Source organism: Schistocerca piceifrons, chromosome 6 (genome assembly GCF_021461385.2).
Source record: "Schistocerca piceifrons isolate TAMUIC-IGC-003096 chromosome 6, iqSchPice1.1, whole genome shotgun sequence".
Taxonomy (NCBI): Eukaryota; Metazoa; Arthropoda; class Insecta; order Orthoptera; family Acrididae; genus Schistocerca; species Schistocerca piceifrons.
Window position 1 is genome coordinate 379,414,948 of NC_060143.1, and position 14,180 is coordinate 379,429,127.

General features: G+C 44.1%; 1 protein-coding gene across 2 annotated transcripts in view; it reads right to left on the reverse strand.

Annotated features, from left to right (window-relative positions):
* LOC124802407 (ATP-binding cassette sub-family G member 1-like) overlaps positions 1-14,180 on the reverse strand; it is a 794,031-nt gene that overhangs the window by 508,066 nt on the left and 271,785 nt on the right. For both annotated transcript variants that reach the window (XM_047263167.1, XM_047263166.1), the window contains exon 3: positions 7,135-7,184. The gene's annotated coding sequence lies outside the window, so the exon portion shown is untranslated. The remainder of the gene's footprint in view (positions 1-7,134; positions 7,185-14,180) is intronic.

A 14,180-nucleotide genomic window follows, 5' to 3' on the forward strand; every position in this document is an offset into this window, starting at 1 on the left:
CTCAACGGGGCATGGACTCAAGTCGTTGGAACACCCCTGCAGAAATACTGAGCAGGTTCGAATCCTGCCTCGGGCATGGATGTGTGTGATGTCCATAGGTCAGTTAGGTTTAAGTAGTTCTAAGTTCTAGGGGCTGATGACCTCAGAAGTTAAGTCCCATAGTACTCAGCCATTTGAGCCGATACTGAGCAATGCTGCCTCTACAGCTGTCAGGAATTGCGAAAGTGTCACCTGTGAAGGATTTTGTGTACGAACTGACCAGTCGATTACGTCTCGTAACTGTTCGATGGGATTCGTGTCGGCGACTGGGGATCATTCGCTCCAATTGTTCAGAATGTTCTTCAAACCAAACGCGAAGACTTGTAGCCCGGTGACATGTATGGGAACGTGAAGCCCATGAATGGCTGCCAATAGTATCCGAACATAACCATTTCCAATCAATGATAGGTTGAATTGGACCAGAGGATCCAGTCCATTCCGTGTAAACACAGCACACACAATTGTGGGGCCACCACCAGCCTGCGCAGTTCCTTGTTGACAACCTGGGTTCATGGCTTCACGGGGTGCGCGCCACACACGAGCCCTACTATCAGCTCTTGCCATCTGAAATAAGAACTCATGTGACGAGACCACGGTTTTCCAGTCTTCTGTAGTCCAACCGAAAAGGTCACGAGCCCAGGAGAGGCGCTGCAGGCGATTTCGTGCCGTTAGCAAAGGCACTCGCGTTAGTTGTCTGCTGCAATTGCCCAGTAATGACAGATTTCACCGCACTGTCTTAACTGATGCGTTCGTCGAATGTGACATTCATTGATTTCTGCTGTTATTTCACGCAGTGTTGCTGGTCTGTTAGCACCGACAACTCTACGCAAATGCCGCTGCTTTTGGGTCGTTAAGTGAAGGCTGTCGCTCAGTGCGTCATCCTTGGTGAGAAGTAATGCCTGAAATTTGGTATTCTCAGCATACTCTTGACACTGGATCTTGGAGTATTTAATCCCCTGACGATTTCCGAAATCGAATGTCCCATGTGTCTAGCGTAGACTACCATTCCACGTTCAAAGTCTGTTAATTCCCATCGTGCAGCCATAATCAGGTCGGAAATCTTTTCACATGAATAGCCTAAGTGGAAATGAGACCTGCGCCAACGCACTGCCCTTTTATAGCTTGCGTACGCGGTACTACCGACATCTGTAATGTGCATATAGCTATCACATACCGCTTGTCACCTCAGTATTTACGGATAGCGGGGGCGTGTATTATCTGCTCGAAGCCCCGTTAAAGAGTGTAATAACCACTCCCTTGGAAATTCTAATTAAAGTTACCATATTCGTAATGTTTCGGCTATCAGATCTTTAAGGGAGGCGACTTACATCAGACCGACGACCGTGGGTGCTAACTATCCGTGGCGTGTCTTTCATCATCTGCCACACAATATTATTCATAAATTATGATACGGTCTTCTACAGTAAAAGTTTGTTGATCTTTCAACAACAGTACACGATTGGCTATATACCATTCATTGACGTTGACAAAATTACAAAATCCAAGATCGTTCACTCCGAAACGCAACAGGCCGTTCAAGATTCCTATATCAAATAAATGAGCCCCTCAATACAACCACTAAACACGGTCCACTACTGTAAGTTCGTAGGGTTCCGAAGCTGGTGTCAATTTGAATAAAATAATTTTGTATATCAGACCGCGTCGTTATGAAACACTGAAACAAGTAATATGCTGAACGTTTCGACCGAGCTTACAACGGTCCTCTTCAGGTTGCTTAGCTGCTTTTCAAAGGTTTCCCTTTAATCTCGCATCTTCCTATACCCGAGTCTTTCATCGGATGCTCAGTCGACTGACTTCAACCGGTTACTGACCTCGCCGGCCGGCCGAACTCTTACGGGAATCGGCAGTAAAGCCGCGAGTAATGAGTACAATTGGCAGGGGCACTATGAATATAGTGCGGGACAATAAGCTGCGAGCGTGGGTCTCACGGGAGGCGTGCGAGAGTTAAGTCCCTGCAGTCGCAGTATCCTCTGTGTCCTCGGTTGCTCCGATGGATAGAGCGTCTGTCATTAAGCACGAGATCCCGGGTCGGAGTACATATTTTTCAACTGTCCCCATTGACTTATGTCAACGCCTGTGTGCAGCCAGGGGTATTCATTTCATTGTAATTTCATTCTGTGTTAAATGATTGTACTTTTCTTGTTTTCTGTGCTAGGTCTACGCAAAAGACGGGAAATTGTACAGGGTGGGGCAAATAAAAGTCGACCGGAGAATAGAGTCCCAGGGTACAAAGAAACACAGCAAAGGAAATGCATTACTAACCTAGTGATAGCAGATGTGGAAAGTGACCACCATTCATCTCTTGGCACTTTTGGGCCTGGTTAGCAAGTTTCTGAAGGCGGATCATAGCTGGACTGCTGGAATTGCTGAAGTCTCATTCGAAATGTTCTGCTGCAGTTCTTGAAGACTGTGAGGGTTGCTGCGATACACTTTAGACTTGAGAGCTCGCCACAAAGTAATCGCACACTGGCAGGTCAGGTGGCATGGGTGACATGGGTGGCTAGTTAGGGCCGTGACCAACACCGATATCTGCAAACATATCTGTCTGGCGTGAAGATCGTGTAAATGTGCTCCAAAGTTCGGCCGGCTGTACGGGCAGTTGCTCCATCTTATTAAAAGTAACTGTGGGTCTTTTCCTGCTCCGTTAATGCTGCCACAAATCTTATGCACTCGTCTGGGCCACTTTTATTTGCCCCGCCCTGTACATCAAGATTGTAGGGTTCATTTCTTGCAAGTAGGAGTGAAAATGCGGCAAGTTATCGTTTCAAGACAGTTGCATGAAATGTATGTAGCAGATAGTGAAATTAATTTTTAATTCATTAAGTTTTTCACTTTATGTTCCTAGTTAATGTTCCCTTGCATATCCTTCGCGTTTGTCTTTTGCGCTTGTTTCTCAGTCCTTATTTTCGTGTAACGCAGTTTTATCTCCCTTCATTTGCACAATTTTATCGTAATTTATTCTTTAACTAACGTGGACTTGAATAAACTCTCGTCTTGTACTAGCCATATCATTTTTGCACTTGTTCTTAGCAGGGATACAGAGTCCTTAAGTTTTATCAGATATTTGAGATCATTTGTTACGTGCAAACACAGCACTGTACTGCAAATGGCAGCTTCAGTATGAGAATGTTAGACTACCGCCAGTGAGCGGTCTAGTTACTTTTAGTAAGTCGACAGCCGTAACATTTCACCCGCGTCCTCCGGAGCCATGAAGAGAGATCGTGGTTTGCTGCAAGGCGGAATGGCGAGCACTGCAGAAGACTGCACATGAGAGGAGGGATCGAGGAAGTACCGGCGAGCAAGTGAGCAGGATGGATTTGACGGAATGCTTGGGTAGCTACTGTATACTCGGCCGGCGATAAGAAGGGTGTGCTGGCCCAGCGGTGGAATTACGGCACGCCCGGCTCTGTTTGCTATAGAGCCGTCCGTCCCGTCGCTTTCTGGAAGGCACAGCATGGGGCAGTCTCCTGAGCTGTGTGTGTGTGTGTGTGTGTGTGTGTGTGTGTGTGTGTGTGTGTGTGTGTGATATGGTGCTTCCCTAAGCTCTTGCTACGCTTCTAGTCTGTGCTAGGATCACTACTAATTATTGCGGGCGTCTTAATTTTGTGTTAAAATTACTCCTGTTTCTGAGTACGTCGTGTTAACCATTCAGTGTAGTCGCGTCGTAATAATCAATGAACTGAGTCCTCTTGTTGCACTTGCTGCCAGGTGATGTGAGCACATACAGTTGAAACGAACCCTTGGCATATTTTCTTCTGTAGTTCTTGTATTACCGCTCTAGTTCCCTTTCGCAATCACTGTTCAGAAGCCTTGAATTCTTGGTAATGCTGTTGCCAGAGTCCACTATGAATCAAGGTCTAGGCTCCCTTGAGAAATTTTTGAAAGCATTTGGTCATTTTTTGCTACTTTAAAATTGTCCCGATATTTGTTATCCTGGTAATATTACCTTTGGATTGTAATTGTGTTATTTGTTAGACACTGTGTCCATCCCTATTTAGAGCAAGCCTTGAGGTAAGAATTCGCACAGTTATAGCAAACTTGTATGTGGAGCTCTAGCCTTGGCAGACCAACTTTATTTTAATACTGCTATGCATTTTAGAATTTTTCCTGATTGTACTTATTTTTGTGAGCAGCCCCAGGGTAATTTCATACATCAGTGTTTCGTGTCCTTTAGGGCTGTTACCTGTTCTTGAGTTTTTAAATACTTATTGTAACGAATTGGTGTTTTGGTCTGAGTGAGAGACTATGAATGTGTTACCGGATGTTTTTGTATTAGCGCACAGTGTTGCTTTAAGTTTTGAATTGGGCTGTAAAACTGTTTTTCTGATACGTTAATAAATTGGTGCAAAGACTGACAAGTAACTTTACGCCACCTTGCCCTTGCCGGCCAAACACCGACTTTAAACCACTCTCTATAATAAATGTAAAACCAGCTCCCCCGCTTCGACGTCGTCGCCTAACAATAGAGACAAAGTTGTCATGCTTCAGTGTTCGCTAAGAGTGGTACAGCGACCAGGGTAGTCGGCGTTTTTGGTCTGTAACGGAATGAGGTACTTGGAGGTCAGTCCACCACCTAAGCAGGGTGACAATGGGGCGGTGAGTGGGTGCCTGGTAGACGTCCGACGTGTCATCAGTGAAACAGCATTGATACGCCACACATTTATTACTCAGTACTAGAGTAGTTGTGCCGATTCACAGGGTGGCCAATACCTGCGGGATGAAAGCCGTATATCAACTGAGGTGGAAGGTGTTATGGTCAGGGGCTCGGCAGTGTCTCACAGGTGACGAAGCGATTATGCCAACAGCAGTGCCAGGCCACTGTCACCAAAAAGTCGGTGTTCCACTGGCTCAGCTGCGTTGCCTACAAGTGGCCAACCAGCCCTGGATTATGTGCGACTTGGTGCGCGATTTTAACGTGTGGACCCAGTGTATATGGTTCACCAGCAATGTCTGCCCAGGTCAGAGGCAGGCAGCCAGTAGTTTGCGTCGCCAAACGAAGGCGGATGAATAGCTGCATGGGCCTGTATGAGAGCCAGAGACCTCCAGACCTCAAGGCGAGCGGCAGCTGAAATGGCCTACAGCTTAGAGAGCGCTAAGTCCACAGCATCGGACTTGGTACCAGCAGTAGGGCTGCAGTTAGCAGCTGCAGACTACAATGAGTCTGACTGGATGAGCCATGGAGACTGGTAAGACTCACGTGCCGACGTTGGTACCCACTCAAGAGTGGTACCTAGCAGACTGCGATACCTCTGACTGAAAATGACGTGTTCTTGGCCTGTCCTTGATTTGCTACAGTATTGGTTTTTATGATGTAAGCCACAAGAAGTTCGTGGCTCGGGTGTGAAGTAACTGGGCCACCACTGCAATGGCTATGCGTTTCCGTTGTGCCGTTGGTGTTATCACTCCTGATGCGCCTTGTTATATAGTACCGCCTGGCGTCATACCCCTGTTCTAGTTGAATCAGCAGCGGTCCCCAATGTAATAACCTTTGGTCTGCTCTTGTCTAACCCGCTTATGCGGCACTCTTTGCATCAGCCGTGGAAGCTGTCTTAAAGTTTCCTCCGCTGCACCAAATTAACTATTTGCGGCGTAACAGTAGAATATAGGCCATCGACAAAGGAGAGTCACACCGGCAACGGGATGGATCCTCTCTCCTGACGATATGGCAGTGAGTCAGGTACTGGCAGTAAGGTAACCGGCAAAGGATAGTAGAATCCCTTCGAGAAGAGAAGATAGAATGCCATCCACTCGTAGACCACTTTAACGGTATGTAGCGTGTTGTTAGTCGTCACAGTGAGCCATTTCTTGTTACAAGCTTAAGACTGAGTTTTAAAGGGACAGCGGACAACATTGAATTCTTGTTACAATAGATGTCCTAGTCTAATTGCAAAAGTATTCCATCTGATTTATTTTAATTGTTGAAATATGTTTAAAAAGTATTGTTTCAAATAGGGAAAATCATGAACGTATATTCCAAATATTCCGTAGAGCTTTTTAACAGAAACTCAAACAATTGAACAAAGCATACGACAAAAATTTCACAAGTTTTAACTGAATGGACAAAAGCTTTAGTGTGAAGAAGGAAAAAAATTCGATTACCTCATTGTTTTCAAAAAATGGCTCTAAGCACTATGGGACTTAACATCTGAGGTCATCATTCCCCTTGACTTAGAACTACGTGAACCTAACTAACCTAAGGACATCACACACATCCATGCCCGAGGCAGGATTCGAACCTGCGACCGTAGCAGCAGTGCGGTTCCGGACTGAAGCGCCTGGAACCACTCGGCCAAAGCGGCCGACCATTGTTTTCAAAATGTATGTTACGTTACACTCGAATGTTAGAAAAAAGTTAGATTCTCTTTTTGTTTTACAGGAAAGGACTTCGTTTGGACCGATATGAGCAGTGTTTGTCATTTACGCAGAGAACCAGTCGTGTGATAATGGAAAATAGCAGAGTACATTTGAACGGATTTTATGCCACAGCAATTAGGATTTGGAGTGGAAATGAAGTCCAATGCTTCTTGACAGAGCGTAGGGCCACGTTGCGGGAGACTCGCACCGCCGTACTAGGCAAGGTCCTAATGGAGGTGGTGCCTTCCTCCGACCGTAATGGGGATGAATGATGATGATGAAGACGACACAACAACATCCAGTCATCTCGGAGCAGGTGAAAATTCCTAACTCCGCCGGGAATCGAACCCGGGATCCCGTGCTCGGGAAGCTAGAACGCTACCACGAGACCACGAGCGGCGGACAGTTAGGAGTTACTTGAAGAAATACAACAACCAAATCACTTTTTAAATAAGTGTATTCACGGTAGGACGCGTTTTGGCATTTTACCCATCTACACCTGAGCAACTGAAGATGATTGAAAGTCAACATCTTTTGCCATTGTACAGTGATACAAAAAGTCACTAGGTTTTTGTGTTTTTTCAAGTAACTTTTTCGACAGTTACTGAAAACAACATGATCATGTATAAATTAAGTTAAGGGCCGCAAATTTTCCATGTCTTTACATATAAAAATGGCTAATTATGGATGAAAGTCACGTAATAATAGTGATTTACTTACGGTGCACTATCAACAGCTCCTAATTTTTTTGTCGGCAGCTTCAGGTGCACCTGAAAATGAGCAGACGTAAAAGAACTTTACATGAAATGTGCTGCATTAAAATGTAAAAAACTGTAAATACTTGCTAAATAATTTACTTCTAAGTATTTACGTTATTTTGGTGGCTATAATTGAAGACATACACTTTTGAACTTTTTTTTACGTTTTGCTGTTGTCTCCTCCCATTTCCTAGAGAAAGGAAACAATATTTTAAATACGAGACCCATGCCACAAGTAATGCATAGGTTCGTAATTGTGATGGTGAATGGCGTAACAATACCAAAAATTACGTTGAGCTGCAGCAGAAGACATGAGAGAGAGGAGTGCATTTTATGTTATTTCATTCGTAGTCATCTGTTTTCAAGTAGAGATCTTGAAATGAAGTTTGAACAGGCCTCAGGTACTGTAGCTGTTTAGGTGCAAAGGCCTTAGATTAAGATGAAAACTTGGGCGGAAATACCAGACAGGCGCCCACAGTGCAACAGTGAAGTTTTCGCGCTTTAGCAGTGGAGTATTATAGTTTCTCCCAGGTGTAATCGTTTTCGTAATGGGCGTGTGAGCGTACATGGTTAGCCAAGACATGTAGTCATCGGCAGAATATACCAGCCGGAAGTGCCATTGGCTGTAGCCTGCGAAGTATATGTCTCTTCGTGAACATTGCGTGCACTAGGAAACAGGTCTAAGGTGCTGCAGTCATGGACTGTGCGGCTGGTCCCGACGGAGGTTCGAGTCCTCCCTCGGGCATTGGTGTGTGTGTGTGTGTGTGTGTGTGTGTGTGTGTGTGTGTGTGTGTGTGTGTGTGTGTGTGTGTGTGTGTCCTTAGGATAATTTAGGTTAAGTAGTGTGTAAGCTTAGGGACTGGTGACCTTAGCAGTTAAGTCCCATAAGATTTCACACACATTTGAACATTTTTGAACTAGGAAATAAACAGCCAAATCTTTGTGTCAAAGAACAACATGGATTTCATTGCTGCGCTTTTCACTTGCAGTGATTTAAGCTGTCCTTTTAGGTTCCTGCCTAACCAAACGCTCTGAAATTGCCGCAAATTCGAAAATAAGCAGCCAAATATTTATTTCATCGGTCGTTTTCTAACCAAACGGAAATGTAAATAACAGCGAACATTGCAGAGCATCCGGGTATTACATTTAAGAGAGTATGTGTTAAAAACGCTATGAAGGGAAAAAAAACCACATGGCAAGACACGAAACTATTTCCTTCGACTTTGTAATCTTCGTCTTTATCCACTACGCTACAATGAAGACATGCGACTTTCGTCTTTTGTGTCGGTTATCGTAGTATCCCTCGGATGCTTATATCGCTGATGCGTCATTAACTGACAGTTATAAGAGTGACGTATTTGTGATGAATCTTCAATTGCACCGTTGCTGTGAAACGGCATACCGCAAGTTAGCACAAAACATCTAAATACGCCAAAATCAATATAGAGTTTGACACTTCATTTTATGACTTCTTTTGGTATAATTCTGCCGTTAACGTATACTTTATCCAAGGCCAGGAAGGCCGGAAAAGTCAACAAGTGATGAACATATCAAACCTTCTGAGACCAGAAAGATTCCATCAACGTAATTATTCAACAAGAAATGAATTTCTGCGTGATTGCCCTTTGACTGCTTGACTGCTGAACAGAAGCATAAATGAAGGAACGTCGCAGGCTTGTTGGAGCAGATTTTCTTCTTTAAATGAGATGCATTCTTGCTTTATAATTTTTGACGTCTTTGAGGAACCACAGCGCTCTTACTTAATATTTTAATGAAAAAAAGCAATCCATGCTTTATATAACGAAAATTGCACCAGTTACTTATGTTTTGATGCTTAGCACAAGGTGTTTCGAGAATTTATTCTCAAGTGCTATAAGATGGCTCTTTTTTGATGATGTTATGGATGTGTTAATATTTGTAAAGGCAAATGCTATATTTGAAAAATTGTGGTCAGAGAGACAGTTGTTAGGCAACAGTGTCTGTGTCTGCCTGCGATGACAGCACTTTGGAGTCGTAGAATCTTTGACAGTCTGTAGTGGATAACTATGGTGTGCAGCAGCTGGGGATTTATTGAGTGTACGATGTAATGCATGAACACACTTAAAAAAAATTATGTTCTTCATTTCACAACGTTGCTATCCAACCATTGTTCTGAGTCATCATTCCTCCTCTGTAATAAATCTGCAATTCACATAGTTCGAAAAGTGCGACCATCCATTACACTGTACACTCAACCAACCCCCGGCTGCTGCACACCCCAGCTATCCATTACTTACTATCCAAGATTCTACGGCTTCACAGCGCTTCACACAGATACTGTTGCCTAACAACTGTTTCTCTGACCACAATTCTTCAGATATATCATTTTGCTTTACAAATATTAACACATCCAATAACCTCGTTAAATATAACAATCTTACAGTGCATTTGTTTCTACGAATATGTTTGGTGTTATTCGCGTGTGTGATTTTCTGCGTCTCTTGCGTATTTTTCCGGTTAGAAGATACTGTACCTCGTCCATTATATTGAATATCACATACATGCAAATCATCACTATGCACAAATGCACTTGAATATGAGAATAAATTCGCGAAACGTGTTGTGCTAAACATCAAAACATAAGTAACAGGTGCAGTTTTCATTATTTAAATCATGAATCACACAGTGCAGACTTCCCTGAAACATCTAATACGATCTATGAAAGTAAGTTAAATAGCAGTCCACATCGCGAATAAAAATAAATTTATTGCGATCTGGACTGCTCTTAATTACAAAAATTCTTCCATCAAATTGTTGCTATTGTTGAGCCATGGTGAAACGAGCTTTATGATTGCCGAAGAATATTCATGACAGCGTGAGTACCTTGTGGAGTAACTGCTACTTCTTGCCGAAACTGTGGAGATAAATACAAAAAACGTGACTTCAGTTGCTCGAAGCTCACCACTTATCCTCCACGAGAAGGTTCACACGCCCGTCGGAAGTCTCTTCATTGAAAAGATGCGCGAATATGACTGGTACGTGTTGCGTAGTGTTTGGAGATAGTGAAATATGATACCCGCCTCAGATGAATGAGGCGATATAACTAAAAATATTTGATTTAAACAAATCTGATCCTAAACTGTGACAAAAACGTCCTAAGCGAACTTTTTTTTAAGGGGAAGGCTCAAAAAAATGGCTCTGAGCACTATGGGACTTAACATCTGAGGTCATAAGTCCCCTAGAACTTAGAACTAATTAAACCTAACTAACCTAAGGACATCACACACATGCATGCCCCAGGCAGGATTCGAAACTTAGTCTCATTTCAGGTGGTTAACCAGTGACGAAATTCAATGTATCTGGAGCTAAATAACTGCATCCTGCCCTCTCCCTCCCTGTCCACTTTCGTGTGCTGGCCAATAAGGGTAGCAGAATCGTATTTCACACTCCCACTCATAAGTTATTAACAGTATCCAGTGGTACCTGCTTTTACGTTTCTTTAAATAGTCGGGATTTTTTTGAGTTCCTGAATTCGCTGGTGGTTTCTAAGAATCTTCAAAGGCACCATGAACTTCTGAGCCCATTACACTCTCCAACATGTTATCTTAACGGCTCATGAATTTCAGCGAATTCCGACTGCCTGCAGAACTGTTCACAATAGTTGTTCTTTCAGGACTTTGCCAAAACAGCAAGTTACCCAGGTCACAAACAGTTCAGTAAAAAGTGTCTCCGTTGTCCCCGAACAGCCTAGAGATACAATATGCATTATGACTCTTAGCGCATCCGCTCCCCCCCCCCCCCCCCCCGCCCCCCCCCCCCCCCCCGACGGTGGTTAGTCTTTCCTCGGGCATGTGTGTGTGTGTGTGTGTGTGTGTGTGTGTGTGTGTGTGTGTGTGTCGTTCTTAGTGTAAGTTCGTTTAAGTTCGATTAAGTAGTGTGGTCGTGTGTAAGCCTAGGGACCGGTCACCTCAGCAGTCTGGTCCCACAGGAACTTACCACAAATTTCCAATTTAGTGCATCCGGCGCCGAGTCGACTTTCCTCAAAGCACAGCCCCAGACTGTCCAGGGAGGTCCCTAGTACGCGTACAAGCGGCCCAGAGGACTCTCCGCGAATTCTGCTGTGGCTGTTTTCCCTGCCAGTTTATGATCCATGGAACGTCCCCTTGCCTACAAGCAAGTGCAAGATTTTTTCACAGAGGCTTCTTATTTACGTGTGGATGCAATTCAATATAGTAAATTGTAATCTACATAACAGTTAACTCTTGGCAATCACCGGTAGTGACTCATATTTCATTTATCGCTTGAGATTAATTTATTCCAGTGTGATTTCTCTCTCTACTTTGGGTTTTACATCAGTTACGGGAAAAACGGTTATGTAACAAAGCGTTATTTTACATCCAAGGTAGAAATCCTTCACCCAATCTCCTTCGAAGCCACCACTTTTCATTAATCTAATTTATGCCTTCCTCATTACCTTGGGCGTTCTTCGTTTTCCTCTCGGCCCATATTCTGGATATTCTATAGACTGTTCGTTCCACTCAACAGGTCTTGCGTTTCTTCCTCACTGTTACTGAGGCTAGCAATGTCATCAGCTAATCTTATCATATCTTTTCACCCTACATTTTAATCCCCCTCTTAGTCATTCTTTTATTTAAGTCGATTCTTCTTCCTTGTGCATATTGAAAAGTAGGGGAGAAAGTCTTCATCCGTACCTCACGGTCTTTTTTCTTGAGGGAGTTTTTCCATTTATTATTGTTATAACTGCTTACTTACTGTCGTGGTACAGAAATCATTAAACCTGACGGGCTCTCGAACTGTACCTGAATTGTTTACGCAGAGACCAATGACAAGATCTGTATACAGCACATGATTCTCTGTTAAACGATGTTCATTTATATGAAGGCGACCTTTGAAATTAAGTTACCACACCGATTTCCGTTGTCACCAAGGGTGCACAATGTGGATTATTACTTCCGGTCCGGTCCAGTCCTCCTACGTAGGTGCACGGGTGTGTCTGACACAGTGTGAAGACATCTGTATCGCTTGTATTAGTTGTCTGTATAACTTTCTGCTGCGCGCGGTAGGCTGTTGATTATTGATATAGGCTACACTGATAAACCAAAATATTATGACCACTGCCCACAGCAAGACTGACTGCTGCCTGGTGCCGTTGCAAGTGCATGGCGCGGTAGGAAAAATATACGAGTATAAGCAGAGCAGAGAGGAATCATTCTAGGAGCCACAAATGGCAAAAATCCACTGACGTAGGCGACTTTAGCGAAGGACATACTGTTATGGCCCAGCGCCTGGGAAAGGCCTTCTCGGAAACGGCGGAGTTGGTTGGCTGTTCGTGTACGTTTGTCATGATCATCTAAGGAAAGTGATTGAAGGACGCCGATTGAAGTTGGAGGCATTCCAGATCTGTAGAGCAGGATAGGCGGCGATCTGTGGCAGGTGCGACGACTGAGCACAGTGGTGGTGCAGGCACAAATGTTTTGGACCACTTCATTCAACATACATTTCGAACATTGGGCTCCGAAGCAGATGAATGCTACATGTTCCCATGTTGACGCAAAATCGTCATCAATTATATCATCAATTACAGCTGCACGGGGCACAGGATCGTTGAGATTGGTCCACAGAGAAATGGAAACGTGTCACCTGGTCTGTTGACTCACGTTATCCAGCCGAACGGCTTCTCCGAACATGGACTGCGTCACGGACACAGTACGTTGGTGGCACTATTATGCTACGAGAGACATCCATCTAGGCTTCCATGGCTCTTGATGGCTCTAATCGAAGACACCGTGGGCACCAATGGGTGTTATGGGATAGTTTTTCCAGAAACAGTCACTTAACGAATGCAAATTCGTAATTAGCGTCCGCTTGGTCGGAATATTTAATTGACACTTAGGAATATGATAAACAGCAGTACCAGTGATTTTCAGTGAATCATAAATGCAACCTTACTATTCTTTTACTTTTAATGCGAATTTGCTTGCCTTGTACAAGCGGGAAAATGTTGGAATCATTCTGAATAGTGAGGAGGCACGCGGATCGCCAGAGGCAGTAGAGTCGACCGCTCTTTAGATCCAATTCGCGGAAGGACTGTCGTGGGAGAGCCAAGGGTCAATAGCCCACCGGTCATTGGCCATGTCTTTGTGGTCCCGCCCTAGGATATCCAGCCACCTTGTGAGCAAAAACAGATAACATCTTCCATGGAGCAAACTCCTGGCTAAAACATTTTACAACCTGGCACTGGAATGAGAAGGCTCACTGTTTGGCGGAAGGCACCACCATGCTCAAAATGTACACTACTGGCCATTTATCTAGAATGCACTGAAAGCTAGAGAAACAAAATGAATGTTTATGCAACGTAAAAAACGCCAGCATTGGCTAACGTTAATAAACTGTAAGTTAGATGGAGACAGGGGACGGTGGTGATGAAGAGCTCGGAGAGAAATAGAGAGAGTGACACGAATTTTTTGTTTTACAGATTTTAGAACGTCCCCCAGCATGGGCCACCTGCATCTCTTCATGCAGGATGTCTTACCCGAGAGCGATGGCATCTTCCAGTAGGATAACCGTCCGTGGCAAAAGGACATAATTACACCACAGTGAGGAGTATGGTAGTGGACTTACGTCGACGTCTTAGCGATCGCGCTCAGCTCATCTGAACCTGCTGGAGGCAGCTCTGTGCACACATACCAAAACCCGCAAAGACTTTTGCAATCCATGTCATGCAGAATCGTTGCTGCACTGCCTTCCAAAAGTGTATCATCACGCTATTACGCAGACGGTCATAATGTTTTGAACCATCAATGCAGAACTCGCGCCAACGCTGGGGGAGAAAACTACAGGTACACTCAGTGTCTATACATTGCTGATCCTCGATAAATATAATTCTACATGTCGCAAGTATTGCTTACCAACAATGGTTCCTTACGAGTGTTAAAAACAGCCATAAGTTCCGAAGTGAATCCCAAGTCTTTAAACTGAAGTTTCATCCACTGTATTCGACGCGCAAGT